This window comes from Equus quagga, chromosome 9 (genome assembly GCF_021613505.1).
Source record: "Equus quagga isolate Etosha38 chromosome 9, UCLA_HA_Equagga_1.0, whole genome shotgun sequence".
NCBI lineage: Eukaryota > Metazoa > Chordata > Mammalia > Perissodactyla > Equidae > Equus > Equus quagga.
In genome coordinates, this window is record NC_060275.1 from 90,774,724 (window position 1) to 90,789,664 (window position 14,941).

Here is a 14,941-nt window from a genome sequence, read left to right on the forward strand (position 1 = left end):
AAGCTCTAGAGTCGGACAGAGCCGCTGAAATCCCGCCTCTACTATTTCCCAGCTGCTCTTGAACTTGGTGAAGTCTCTATTTTCTCATCTGTAAAATGGGGGTAATAGAAGTACCTATCTGACAGGGCTGTCATAAAGATTAAATGAGATATGTATCCTCAGCATAGTGCCTGGCGTCATATTGTAAACACTCGGTGTGGGTTAGCCAGGATCTAAGGGACTGACCACATCACAGAGCCAGGAGGCGGCCCTGGGCCACCTCCTCACTCTCTACCTGTGGCCCCAATGCAGCAGCACTACCCTTTGTGGCTAATCAGCACCGGAAATGTGGCTAGTCTGAATTGGGATGTGCCAGAAGAGTAAAGAGTGCACTGGATTTTAAAGAAAAAAAAAAAGAATGTAAAAAGACCTCATTGATTACATGTTGAAATGACCATATTTTGGATTCAGTAGGTTAATATATATATATATTATTAAAATTAATTTCACTTGCTTCTTATTAGCTTTTTAATGCCGCTATCAGAAAACTTCAAATTTCCTATAGGCTTGCACTGTGTTTCTACCGGACAGTGTCGCTCTATGTAGACTTCTTAGAGGGAGAAAGGAAAGCATTCTAGGTAATAAGAACTGAAAGGAGAAATTGGGGAATTATCATGGGTGGCTGGGGGACAGTGTGAATGGCCTAGTTGGAGTGGAGGTTTTGAGTTAATACCTAATAACAGCCACCAAGTATCAAGTGCTTGTGAAGTACCAAGTATTGTTCTAATACTTAAACTCATTTACTTCTCACGTCTACCTTTATGAAGTAGATACTAATATTAAAGACCCCTTGCCTCTTTTTTTACAGAGGAGACTAAGGCACAGAACTGGTAAGTAACTTGCCCAAGGTCACACAGCTGATAAATGGTGAGTCCAACTTGGGTGGATGGGTTAAGGTTAGATTAAGAAGATCTTTGATAGTGGATGAAAAATCGAGGTGATAGTGATTGAAGGGCTATTCTCCTCCATCTTTTAGGTTGCTTCCTCACCACCTCTCAGTTGTTCTATTGTTAAACACTTCTGCTCACAGATATGTAGAGGAAGGCAGGACGCAAAAAAGATGATGTTTCTCCATTATGAACAACCTATCAGGCAAGGAAATAGAGACTCATTCTGCTGAAAGGAGATGCCTGAATGATACACGGATTTCTTTAATATATGCTCACCTAGTTTTTCATTAGCAGGAATTGTTGAAAGTCAAATGGAGGCCTTCAGCCCTCAAGCCCAGTAAAAGGCACTTCCGCGGGCTCACGGTGAGTAGTCCGTGGGCCCATGGGCGTAGCTCATAAGAATTCACGTGTTTGGAGAAGCAGAGGTCACAGGGCATGCCCGCTGGAGGAAGTAGGGCTCCTTTCTCTTTTTTTGATATCCTTTCCCTAAAGATGGACTTCTTGTGTAAACTAACTTTGTCATCGAAGAGAAAACCTCAGTGCGGGGTGGAAGGAAACACATTTACAAACTCAAATTAGAACAAAATCACTTCACAGAGGAAAGCCACAGGGGACACCTAAAAGTCAAGGGAGAGAAGATGTGATCTTTAGATAAAACTCTCCTATTATCCTCTGCTAAGCTTCCCTTGCGGCATTTATAGAGGAAGTGACTGGTAACTGCTCTGGGAACGTGCCATTGTTTACCCAAGGCTACCTGCAAATATCAGCAACAATCTTCATGTAAAAACTACAGCTCCTTTCCGGCCCCCACAAAAATGGAAATTATTTTGTATTTGTTCATTTAACGCAGGAAAGAAAGCTATATTTTCAGTGAACAAGGATTGAAATCATTAACATTTAATTTCACTGTACCGAGTGAGAGGGGAAAGCTCATGCGGATTGAAAACCAGTTCAAAACCTTTAATATTTTGCCTCTGATTTTGTCATGGGTTTTGCATTTAAATGTTGTTCAGTCTCTTAAGGTACAAAGGTGCAAAGGTGAGGTTGAGAGAGAGATAGCCAGACAAAAGCGTTGTCTTAGATCCTCCTCAAACAATAGCTTTATCTTTTTCCACTCAAGAAAATCATTTTATCTTAACTACAAAGTTGTCAGTCAAATCACCATAGCAACACCAGCCTGCCAATTTCCCCAACAATGAAAAGGCATTAGGAGGAGTGAACTAAGAATGTGCTGCCAGCCCAGGTAAAGATGGGCAGCCACCAGCACAGCAGGTTCTTTAAGCCCTTTTCCAAATAGTGGGACAGGGCTGGGTTGGGCATCCTGCATGTCGGGAGATCAGTGGAAGACCTTTAGAAGGTGGAGAGCTGAGGGAGTTCCAGTGGGGCAGATACAATGCAGTCAGCAGTGGCTATGGGAAATCCAATTAGCTGTTTCAAGTAATCAAGACTCACTGGTTCATTTTGGTGGGAAGAAGCACGATCACTGGCAATGTTAAAGTCCAGTCTGGTGAGCAGGAATCTTAGAGATCACTTGGTCTAAATGTCTGAGGGCTCTAAGATATTACATGCAAGATTTTATGTGTGAACATCCTTTTCTTTTTCTAAGTAAATTGTCCTTAGCTTTTTATCAGAGTCTCAAAGATAATCATGATCCCAAAACCTTTGAGTCACTGATCTAGTCCAGTCTCTCATTCTACTTGTGAGGACACTGAAGGAAAATAATTTATTTAAAGTCCTAGAAACACTGGGGAGTATATTTTTCTTGTGTTTTGTCGCATTTTGACCGCCTCCTCTCCTGCCAATTTCAACCTTAGTGGGCAATCATTTTTCTTGGTATTATCAGACCCAGTAAGTGGCTGCCTGAGGCTACTCCACTGGCAAGTGATTAATGATTATTAACCAGGCATCCATCACAGAAACGATATTCTGGGAAGCTGCAGGAACTATAAACATAGTTTCATTCTCAGGGAGTTTATAATCTAATTAAGAGATAATAGATCTAAGGATAAGGAGGAAGCCAGTGCAAAATAGCCTATTTCAAGAACTAGATTTGAATGGGTCAATGTGACCTGGAATCCTGGGGAAAGTCTATGAGGACCAGGAAGAACTTAAGTTAGATTTCTACTGTATTTTGATTTCGATAACTGAAAAGGAATACAGACTCATTGAATGGAGGAGAGACAAGAGAAACATCAGCTCTGTGTATGATCTGAATATATGAAGCACCAACTACATGTAAAATATAGTGTGGGATATCCAAAGAGAGTAAATAATGTGTCTCTGACATGAATGATCAATTAATCCATATAAAAGATGGGTATAACATTAGCCATAAGTAGGTATATGAATATATGGCCCTTCTCTGCCATATCACACATAAGCAAAGCTTTCCCTACCAACCTTTACTTAACCAACTTGTCAAATTAACCAATGATCCTCATTTGTTCCCACTAATTCAGCTGCTGGCTTATCAGTTGTGTCTATTCCCAAACCTACTTATGACTTTTTTGTTTGCTATTGTAATTATGTCATTTAATAGAATAAACTATAATATTATATGAACTAGTAAAACATGAGCAAAAAAAGGTGACAGCTATGTTAAATGTTTTGAAAGACTTGATAAAGCTGAACCACTAAAACATAATTGCCTCTGAACTAAGTGAAAACAAGACAACCGTAAAAGATTGAGAAGAAAATTAGAAAACTCTAGTAGGATTCTGCAGTCAGATATTTTGCAAGTGACTTTCAGTTTTTAACTTGAAAAAACTGTAACTAGAAATTGTAGGTGATAGCTTATAGGTGTGGGTAAAATGTCCATGCTATCCAAAGCCATCTACATATTCAAAGCCAGCCCTATCAAAATTCCAATGACATTTTCACAGAAATAGAAAAAGAACTTAACTGAATTTAACAGCACATTAAAAGGATCATATACCAGGATCAAGTGGGATTTCTCCCTGGGATGCAAAGATAGTTCAACATACACAAATCAATAAGCATGATACACCACATTAACAGAATAAAGAATAAAAAACAGAAGATCATCTCAATAGATGCAGAAAAAGCATTTGATAAAATTCTGCATCCTTTCGTGATACAAACTCACAACAAATGAGGTAAAGAAGGAAGTTACCCCAACATAAGAAAGGCCATATATGACAAGCCCACAGCTAACATCATACCCAGTGGTGAAAAGCTCAAAGCTTTTCCTCTAAGGTCAGAAACAAAGGTAAACAAGGGTGCCCACTCTCACCACTTATATGCAACATAGTTCTAGAAATCCTGGGCAGAGCAATTAGGCAAGAAAAAGGAATAAAAGGCATCCAAATCAGAAAAGAGAAAGTTAAAAAGTGTCTGTTTGCAAAGGATGTAATATTATATAGAAAACTGTAAAGATTCTACCCAAAACTACTAGAACTAAGAAACAAATTCAGTAAAGTTGCAGGATACAAAAAATGTACAAAAATCTCTTGTGTTTCTGTATGTAGGACAAACTATCCAAAAAGGAAATTAAGGAAGTAATCCCATTTACAATAGCATCAAAAACAATCAAATACTGAGGAATAAATTTAACCAAGGAGGTGAAAGACCTATGCATTGAAAACTATAAGACACCAGTGAAAGAAACAGAAGAAGACACAAATAAATGAAAGATATTCTGTGCTCATGGATTGAAGGAATCAATATTGTTAAAATGTCCATACTACCCAAAGCAATCTATGGATTCAATGCAATCCCTATCAAAATTCCAATGACATTTTTCACAGAAATAGAAAAGACAATCTAAAATTTGAATGGAACCACAAAAGACCCCAAATAGCCACAGCAATCTTGAAAAAGAAATAAAGCAGGAGTTCTCACACTTCCTGATTTCAGGCTATATTATAAAGTTATAGTAAACAAAAGAAGTATGGTATTGGCATTAAAAACAGACATATAAGGGCTGGCCTGGTGGTGCAGCGGTTAAGTTTGCACATTCCGATTCTTGGTGGCCCAGGGTTCGTGGGTTGGGATCCCAGGTGCGGACATGGCACGGCTTGGCAAAAAGCCATGCTGTGGTAGGCGTCCCACGTATAAAATAGAGGAAGATGGGCATGGATGTTAGGTCAAGGCCAGTCTTCCTCAGCAAAAAGAGTAGTTAGCTCAGGGCTAATCTTCCTCTAAATAGATAAATAAATAAATAAAAATTAAAACAGTCATATAGACCAATGGAACAGAACAGAGAGCCCAGAAATAAACCCATGCATATATATAGTCAACTAATCTCTGACAAGGGTGCCAAGAATACACAATGAGGAAAGGATAATCTCTTCAATGAATGATGTTAGGAAAACTGGATATCCATTTGCAAAAGAATAAAACTGGACCCCTATCTTCTACCACTCACAAAAACTAATTTGAAATAGGTTAGACTTAAATGTAAGAGCTGAAGTGGTAAAACTTCTAGAAGAAACACAGGGGAAAAGCTTTTTGACATTGGTCTTGGCAACGGTTTTTTTCATATCTGACACCAAAAGCACAGCCAACAAAAGCAAATATAAACAAGTAGGACTACATCAAACTAAAAAGCTTCTGTACAGCAAAGGAAACCATCATCAACATGAAAAGGCAACTTATGGATGGGGAGAAAATATTTGTAAGCCATCTATCTGATAAGAGGTTAATATTCAAAATATATAAGAAACTCTTACAATTCAATAGCAAAAAACAAATACTCCAATTTAAAATTGGGCAAAGGACTTAAGTATACATTTTTCCAAAGACATACAAATTGCCAACAGGTACATGAAAAGGTGCTCAACATCACTAATCATGAGGGAAATGAAAATCAAAACCTCAATGAGGTATCACCTCAAACCTGTTAAGATGGCTTTCACCAAAAAGATAAGAGATAACAAGTGTTAGTGAGGATGTGGAAAAAAGAGAACCCTTATACACTGTTGGTGAGAAAGTAAATTGATACAGACATTATGGAAAACAATGCAGAGGTTCATCCAAAACTTAACACTAGAACTACATATGATCCAGCAATCCCACTTCTGGGTATATATCCAAAGGAAATGAAATCACTATCTCAAAGAGATATCTGCAACCCCATGTTCACTGCAGCACTAGTCACAATAGCCAAGATATGGAAGTAACCTAAATATCTGTTGACCAATGAATGGATACAGAAGATATGGTATGTATACATATAATGGAATATTATTCAGCCATAAAAAAGAAGGAAATCCTGCTATTTGCAACAGCACAGATCAACCTGGAGGACAATATGCTAAATGAAATCAGGCAGGTAGAGAAAGACAAAGACTGTATGATCTCACTTTTACATGTGAAATCTAATTAAGCTGAACAAAAGAACAAGAGAGTCAAATGTTGGTTGCCAGGGGCTGGAGGGGAGGGAAGGAATGGGGAGATGGTAAAACAGCACAAACTTTCAGCTACAAGATAGATAAATTCTAGGGATCTAATGGACAACAAGGTGATTATGGTTAATAATACTGTATTGTATACATGAAATTTGCTAAGAGAGTAGATCTTAAGTGTTCTCACCCCACACACACACAAACTGGTACCTATGTGAAGTGATGGATGTGTTAATTAACTTATTCTGGTAATCATTTGACAACATATATGTATACTAAATCATCACATTGTACACCTTTAAAAAATCAAGTTGTACAAGCTAAACATACACAATTTTTATCTGTCAGTCACACCTCAATAAATATAAGAAAAAAAATCTTGGGGCCAGCCTGGTGGCACAGTGGTTAAGTTTGCACGTTCCACTTCAGCAGCCCGGGGTTCACTGGTTCGGATCCCAAGTGCAGATGTGCTGTGGCAGGCATCCCACATATAAAGTAGAGGAAGATGGGCATGGTTGTTAGCTCAGGGCCAGTCTTCCTCAGCAAAAAAGAGGAGGATTGGCAGCAGATGTTAGCTCAGGGCTAATCTTCCTCAAAAAAAAAAAAAAGAAGAAAAAAAAAATCTGAAAGAACCAGAAGAATTTTAGAAAATGCAAATAGTTGCCTGGGAAAAGGTCTCAGGAAATAAGATACATGACAGAAAAAAAATTCAAAATGATCTCCATATACAGAAACACAAGGGCAAAGCCAACTCAAATGATAAATGCAAAAGCTTATATTAGATTTTTAAAAAGCCAATGGCACAGATATAAGACAGAGAAAACCTGTTGTGGCAAAAATCTACGGGGAAGGTAGGGGGCATAAAACAGGACTTTAAAAATTGGTCACAAACTCCCTATGAATTCCCTGGACCACCTGCTGTTGACAAGGCCCAGTGCCCAGATCGTGGGGAGAAGTGGTTTTCTAGGTTAATCACCCAGCAGAAAGTGCTCTAGACCCATCTCCACCTGAGGCGGAGTTCTTGGCTTGGGATGGAGAACACAGAGTGAACATAGGACAATGTCTTTAGATAAGATGTGGCCTGTGTGTCAAATGAAGATGGTGAAGACACCTTCTGTGGTTTCCATATTGGACTAGGAGGCCCAATGGTTCTTTAGAGAGAAGCTGATGGGAGCACATTTTAAGGAAAACCCTTTGACGGCAATTAGGAACAGTCAACAAGGAAGCCAACTGCCTCGGAAGGGATGAGCGCTGCACCAACGCTGTACTGAAGCAGAGGTTGGGTGGCCGTCAATCAAGGATGTAACGAGCTGCTTCCTGAACATGGTAGGAGGTTGGAATTCGTTCAATGTGTCTGACCTCAACTCACAGGAAGAAATACACTTTTGCATAGTAACCCAATATGCCCACATGCAAATGTATACATGTATACGAATTATATATGAGAACAAAGCTGAAAGAAAAGTTTGGAGAAAAAATACTTATCCTTACTATGTTATTCACTTTGCTATTTTCTTTTCTTTCTCTTCATTTTCTTTCTTTTCCTCTTCCTTTTTTTTTTTAAATGCTGGTAGGAACGCACTAAATTGATGTCACCACCCACTGAAGTGTTGTGACCTATAATTTGAAAAACACTGGACTAGAAGTTTTCTTCTAGAATACCTTAGATGGAGCTTCCAACTCTAAAATTCCAAGAACACAGAAAGCAGATTTTGTCAGCCATGGAGAGTAATCTATGACTTATAGTTTAATCAAATGTCCAGAGAGTGGCAAATGAAGCCTGTTAAACTCCAAATAGGATGTAGATACGTCATGCTCTAGAGCATTGTTTTTCAATGTTTTTGAATGCTCCACAGTAAGACATACTTGGGACATTGTGGCCCACTCCACACCACACATATGCACACACACACAACTGAAACCTAAGCTTGACAAAATAATCCTTACTTTTACTGTGTGTGATACCCTCTGATATATTCTTTCCTATTCTATTCTTTTTCACTTTTGAAGAACTTGTTCAGGACCCCCTCAATTGACTTAACTACCTTCTGATGAGTAACCACCCACAGTCGGAGAATCCCTTCTCTAAAAAGCTGGAGCTGAGGTGAGGAGTGAGCTCAAGCGTGTGACAGACATTAACTAGGAAACTGGGCTAAGAATGGTTAAATCCTGCTAGGAAAGTACTTTTGAGAGTGGAATTTGTTGGAGCAGGAAACAGTCCTCTAGGGGATACAGCAGAACATTCAGAATGGCCTTGACAGTGGAGGCCACTCTACTGGCCTGAGAGGGAGTGGACCCACAGCCTAATTATAGCACAAGCAGAGATATGTGTGTTCTCCTTCCCTCCACATCTGACCTGTCATTCCACAATTTAATGTTTTCTGCAGGACCTTGGGTTACTTGGAGGTTCTTTTCCTAAATGTTTTCCTTCATGTTGTTCCTTCTAAGCATCATCTCAGAAACAGAATTAATAAGACTCTCCCATGCCTTGAATCTGACTCTACTATTACACTGATTATACCACCTTCTAATGTAATTTCACTTTTCTGTCTCCCCTACTAGGCTGTGAGCTCATGAAACATGCTGATTGTCTTATTCATCTGAGTTCCTTGGGATGTCTGCATGATCCTTCAAAAATGCAAATACTATCGGTCCCTTTCCTGCTTAATACTTTCCAGAGCTCCCTATTCCATTCAAGGCAAATATGAGCTCTGTTCCAATGCCTTTCTTGTTCCAACCCCTGCTTACCCATCCAACCTTATCTCATGCCACAGAGAGCTGCAGGCGTTCTAAGCAATTCCAGGAACATTTTCTTCTTGCCTCTAAGTCATTGCTCAAGTAGCTTCTTCTGGCCTGAGCCTTGTCATTCTGTGTCTTCCCTCCCCTTCACCTGGTTATTGCTGATATGTTGTTCACAGCTCTTGTAAGAAGCCTTCTCAGACTCCTTCAAATCTGGGTCAGATGTCAAGCTTGTGTTCCTCTAGGTCCACACCCCCAGCCCCGCCTGCAACACTCACCACTCCGGACTGTGCTCATCTGCCTTATCCATTGAGCAATAGTTGATGCGCCTCTCAATCTATTGCACGTGCTTTGCACACAGAAGAAACTCAATATGTACATGTTTGGATGAACGTATGCTCATAGTAGGTATTCGATAAAGGGTGGTGGAGCTGAATTGAAATATCTTCAGAATTTGATGTTAGGAGTAACATGATGCCCTAAATCAGGAGGGAGCAAACTTCAGCCAGCTGCCAGTTTTTATAAATAAAGCTTTACTGGAACACAATCATGCCCATTTGTTTAGATTTTACTCATTGCTGCGTTCCTGCTGAAATGGCAGATTCGAATCATTGAGACAGAGACCATAGAGCTGGCACAGGACAAAATGTTTACTATCTGACCGTGTGAGAAAAAGTCTGCCAACCCCTGGTCTAAGACAACATCCTGTAACCTTGTTTGTACCACTTCAACGGTCTGAGGAAGCCTACGAATCCTTTCTCAGAACAATATTTTTAAACACATAAGATAAAATACACAGGTTCACAAAGGAAACCAGATATATTGAAAACCATTATCAAAACAATAGAAAATTATGATATAGTAATATATGTGCTTCTTAACACATTAAGTGATAATACCTAGCAATGGATTTAATAACTACAATAATTTCAAAGTAGTGACAAGTGTAACAGGTATTCTGAGATATGCGCAACAATTCTAATGGGCCAAGAACGTATCTGTGACTCTAATGGCGACAAAGGCCCAGGAATTGCTCCTACCGCTGTGGTTTCTTGACTACATTTATATTTGAAGAAAACATTCAATTTCCATTGGTAAAACTAAGAATGCAATTTTTGTCCAATCAAAATCCAGGGACCCCCTGAATTCTATCCCTGAACCCCTCAGGCTTCTACAGGCTGCAGATTAAGCACCTGCTCTAAGAGAAGAGACATGATCCCACAGATTATCCAGGTGAACACGACAGGGGTGAGAGAAATCTCACACGCAGGACAGCCTCCAATTCTCCGTCAACTTTACAGACTGATTTTATACAGGATTTGTCTACACTAAAAGGAATGGCAGAGGAAAATCCAAAACCACTAAGTAGTCAGTTAAACAAAAAATGTATTATTTGACCTTCAGATTTCAGCCTTCTTTCTTTCTTTATGAATTGGTTCAACCTAACCAAATGACAAATGGATAGAATGGGGGTAATGAGAAACTCGGCCGGCAATTTGTCCCAGGCAGGGCAACTGGAGAGCACATGTTCATTTACAGTTTACAAATGGCTCCCAATGCTGTTACACAAGAATTCAATTTATGTCAACTCCCATCAATCTGGCGGGGATTACATCAGGAGATCTCACGGCAGGAGGGAGTAAAGCTCTAACGGATCAATTTGTAGAACTGTAGGTCAGACTTCTGCAAAAACATTCAGAATGGCCCTTCCACTGGAGCCTAAGTGGAGGAACTTGATGGCTACCAGAATTTCTGGGACCAGGCACCCGTCTGGAAGGTGGTTCTGAGATTTTCGATTTGGATACTAAAGGTCAGAAAAAGGATTTTTCATGAAGCCTCACTTGTTAATATGAAATCTCAGCTGACATCCAAGCATGCCCATTCTTGCTTATTTTAGTTCTACTGTCAGTGGTAAGGAAGGCTTATATTTAAATGGTGCGACTTCCTAAACGCTTTCTTGAAAAGGAAGGGAGATTTTTTGTTTTTTCCCATTCTCCTCAAAATTAATTAATTGTGTAAGAACAATTCTTTCAATACTTTAAGCTCTATTTGGGGGCAGGAAAACCAACATGGGGCTATGTACTGTTAAATATTGCAGCTATTTGCCCAATTATTGTTATAAATTCCAGTAAAATGCTATGAAAACAGCTGGCGATTCACTTACATATTGCGAAGAGCTTCCAAACACAAGTTATCATTCAATGTGAAATAAAATCACAACGGGAACTTTCCAGTTAGTCTTATACACTAGGTATTATTTGAAGCTTTACTATATACCAATACTCCTTTTGTGATGAGAAAACCAAATCAATAAAGAACCTTGGGTCATTGGGGAGGAGGGAGACGTGTGTGGATCCATGTTAGGTTTTCTCAGCTTTTATTTCTGCAGTTGGTAAGGTAGGACGTTGGTTGTGGCCTCTGATAAGAGTGGTAAAGGATTCACTGAAACCCTGTGGCTAGTGTGGCAATATATTTCCATTTCCATGTGGCTCAAGGTAAGGACAAGAACTAACATTAAAAAAAAATCTCCCATAAGCCATTCTTTTTAGTACTGTGCAGACATCTTTTCATCTTCCCAACCCTTCTGAGGTAGCCACTATTCTTATCCCTACTCTACAGCTGAGGGAAGGAGGCTCAGAGAGGTCAAGGAGCTTGTGCAAGGTTCCAGCTAGCTGTTGGTATTCTCTAGATTCACTCCTATGACTGCGCGTGTCCAAATGTTCACCAGCCCCTATTTGACACATGGTATGTTTACTCCGTGCTGGGTGCTGTATTCCAGAGAGGGGAGGAAGTCAAGACATTGTCCTTATGTCCTGGTGAGGAAGGCAGACCTTGAACAAGTAATTAACTCCAAGTGTGCTGAATATTGCAAGTAAACGTTGCAGGGGTACCTAACCTAGTCTGGGGAGGGGGCAGCGGTTCAGGGAAGGATTCCTGGAGGAAGAGGTACTTAAGCAGGGGTCGTGAAGGCTGAATAAGAGTTAGCTAGGTAAAGAGGTAGAAGAACCATCCTGGCAGAGAATAGCAAACCTAAAAACTTCCAGCCAGGAAAGAACAGAGCTATATAGGAAAGCAGAAAAGACCTATCAAAAAGCCAAATACGAATAGCTTGCATTGACTGAGCACTCAGCATGTGCCAGGTGCTGTCCTGCACATTTCATGGTCACAACTCATTTAAGTTCACAAAACCTCTATGAGGTAAGGCGATTGTTATCCTCATTTTTCTGTCTGAGGCACAGAGAGGGTAAATACTCCACCCAAAATGACACGATTTAAAAGTGGTGGAGGCAAGAGTTGGACCAGGGAGCTAGCTTCAGAGTCTATGCATTAAACCACCGGTCTACACCACCTCACCTTTGCCATGAAAACAGAGAATCAGAGTCGTTGGATTTTAGAGGTCAACCAGTCTAGCCTTATTTTATACCTAAGGGAGCCGATAACTGGAATCAGGCAATTTGTCCCCAGGATCAGAGGAAGCTCCGAGCAGAGCTGGTGCTCTGATTTCACATTTGGATAAAGTTAAACCCGAGAGATGAAACGAAGAATCAGACTGTAAGTCTCGATTCTGAATAAGAAACTTCTTTAACCTTCAGAGCCTGTGACCTTGGCCATGAGTCAAATCACATCAGCCCTTAAAACTATTCAAGGAAAATCCATAATCCGTTCAGCTTCCGTTCTGAATCCCAGACTGGATCTTCATTTCAGTAACAGCCTTTGCAGGGTCACTTCCTGTGAGGAAACTAAGAAGTTCACTTGTTACTTGTAGATTAAAGAAGAGCTTATGATGGGATGGAAAGACAGATGACTTTTGACAAAAACATTAATTTGTGAAATAATTTTAAAAACCCACCCAGGTGTGCACGACCTTGAGATTCTCAAGTGAAGCCAACATGTAGGCACAGCAATCAACTTAGAAGCACCCCTGTGAGAAGATGAATATTACAAGTCTTATTGTGGAAGGCATCTGCCAGGGACCAGGGAATTATTTAGGCAGAAAGGTGTGAGAGGGAAAAGAAGGGAAGCATGGTTCTTTCTCATTTATTAGTATAGCTGGATTGGGTGGAGATTTATAGATCAACATTGCTTGAGCTGTGACCTTAGAGCATACCTAGAAATATTTTGAACTTTCACATGCACCCAAAATAAGCCAGTGGAGGACTTTTTATTGAAAACAGTCATTGAAACAAGCTTTAATCTACTCTTTCCAGCAATCGACAATGCAAAGCTCTGAAGCAATTTTAACCAGTCAGATCACACCTATAAGTAAGTCAAATGAAAACTATTTTTCACCTTTAACCCGCCTGATACATAGCATATGTGGAGCATGCCACCCCAGTTGGTACATCAGAGCTGAAGAATATTTTTCCAGGCCTTTGCTTTTCATTGCCACCATAATATATATTTTTTGCTTGTGAGAAAGGCACTTACCCTGGGGAAATTCTTAGGCAGAAGGAGGAAGGTTTCTCAGATATTTATAGCCAAAATATTTCAAAACATAGGTAGCTATATTTATGCTTGGTTATTATTTTAATAAACACTAAGCATTGCTGCCCACAAAGAAATTTTCAGTATCACTTTAGAAAAGAAATATTCTTCTTCACCTCGAATGTATGGCTTTTCTCTATTAAAAAAGCAGGTAAAAGTTTTAAAAACATTGCAAAATGTTACAGCATGCAAGCTTAATTGAATTTGCCTCTGCAGATCTTTTCCACACTGATTAAAACCCAAAAATCCACTGTTAGCAAGGAAGCTAACGAAGAACCCCGAGGCTGACTTTGGGGGAGATTACGAAGATTACTCCCATCTAAAAGGTTCATCCTAGCTGAGCCGGGGACCAAGCCACCTTTCTGACACGTTACCGAGGCTACCCCTTCAGGGCGCTCATCCCATGGGTGTCCTCCATTTCAAGGGAGGTAGAAGCTGGATGAGGATGCTCAAGAGAGCACCACAAATATATCATGTCCACCTGAAGTATCACCCAAACTAGCAAATATGCAGTCAGTACCCCCATACCCTGGTGTAAGTGTAATTTCTCAGGCTAACCTTTTATTAGCCAGTTAAATATTTCTTTAAAAGTTTTTTCCGACTATTTCCTAAAAATGCCTTTGATAACATTATCATTGTTTAATAAGAAGAGTAAGTGATGTACAGGTGCCTACCAAGACAGAGAGGAATAAGAACCTCATCTTCCAGTGACAGAACTTAGACAAGAACTTTATGTTACGATCGTCGAAATCTGAGGATACCCTCTGGTAATAAATAGCTTTCTACAATTTCCTAGCCTTGGCCTGCCAAACACCTGCCTCTTGGATATAACAAGAAACTTGTGGCTCACACAGGGACCTGTCACAGGTGTTTCTGTAACAGGAGGTATCGGGGCAAAAGGAATTCAATATTAAACATTAAACAGAGCTCGCTGGGGAAAATAGAGTAACTAAAGACCCCCAAAGTCTTTCTACTCAAATTGCAGTTTCTGATTGAGAGCCCAGGCCAGCTTCTCTCTAAATATCCTCGGGCACTCACCTGTAATGGGATAGACTCCGAGATAGTCACAAGTGAATGTGGGGATTTATTTTGCAGGCAAACACTAAATGCCACAGCAAGCTGTGAGAGCTTTATTTTCCCGAACAACAGCAAACAGCTGTCGAAGATCAGGCTCCATTTCCTCAGCCAGCAAGGATCTGGGGGGAAGCTGACTCCACGTCTCCACCTCTGAAGGTGGATCACAGACGTGAAGGGGACGTGGCGTTTCATAAAAAGAGCACCGAGCTGGAAGTCAGGAGGCTTCAGTTCCAATTTGAATTCTGTCCCCACCCAGTGATTTTCCCTCTGCAAAGCAACTTAAGCAATTGAACCTCAGTTGGGGAAACGGTGGTATGGGGGTAGAGGAAACAGGTATTGAATGTC

General features: G+C 40.2%; 1 protein-coding gene across 1 annotated transcript in view; it reads right to left on the reverse strand.

Annotated features, from left to right (window-relative positions):
• EGFLAM (EGF like, fibronectin type III and laminin G domains) overlaps positions 1 to 14,941 on the reverse strand; it is a 173,043-nt gene that overhangs the window by 80,186 nt on the left and 77,916 nt on the right. The window lies entirely within an intron of this gene.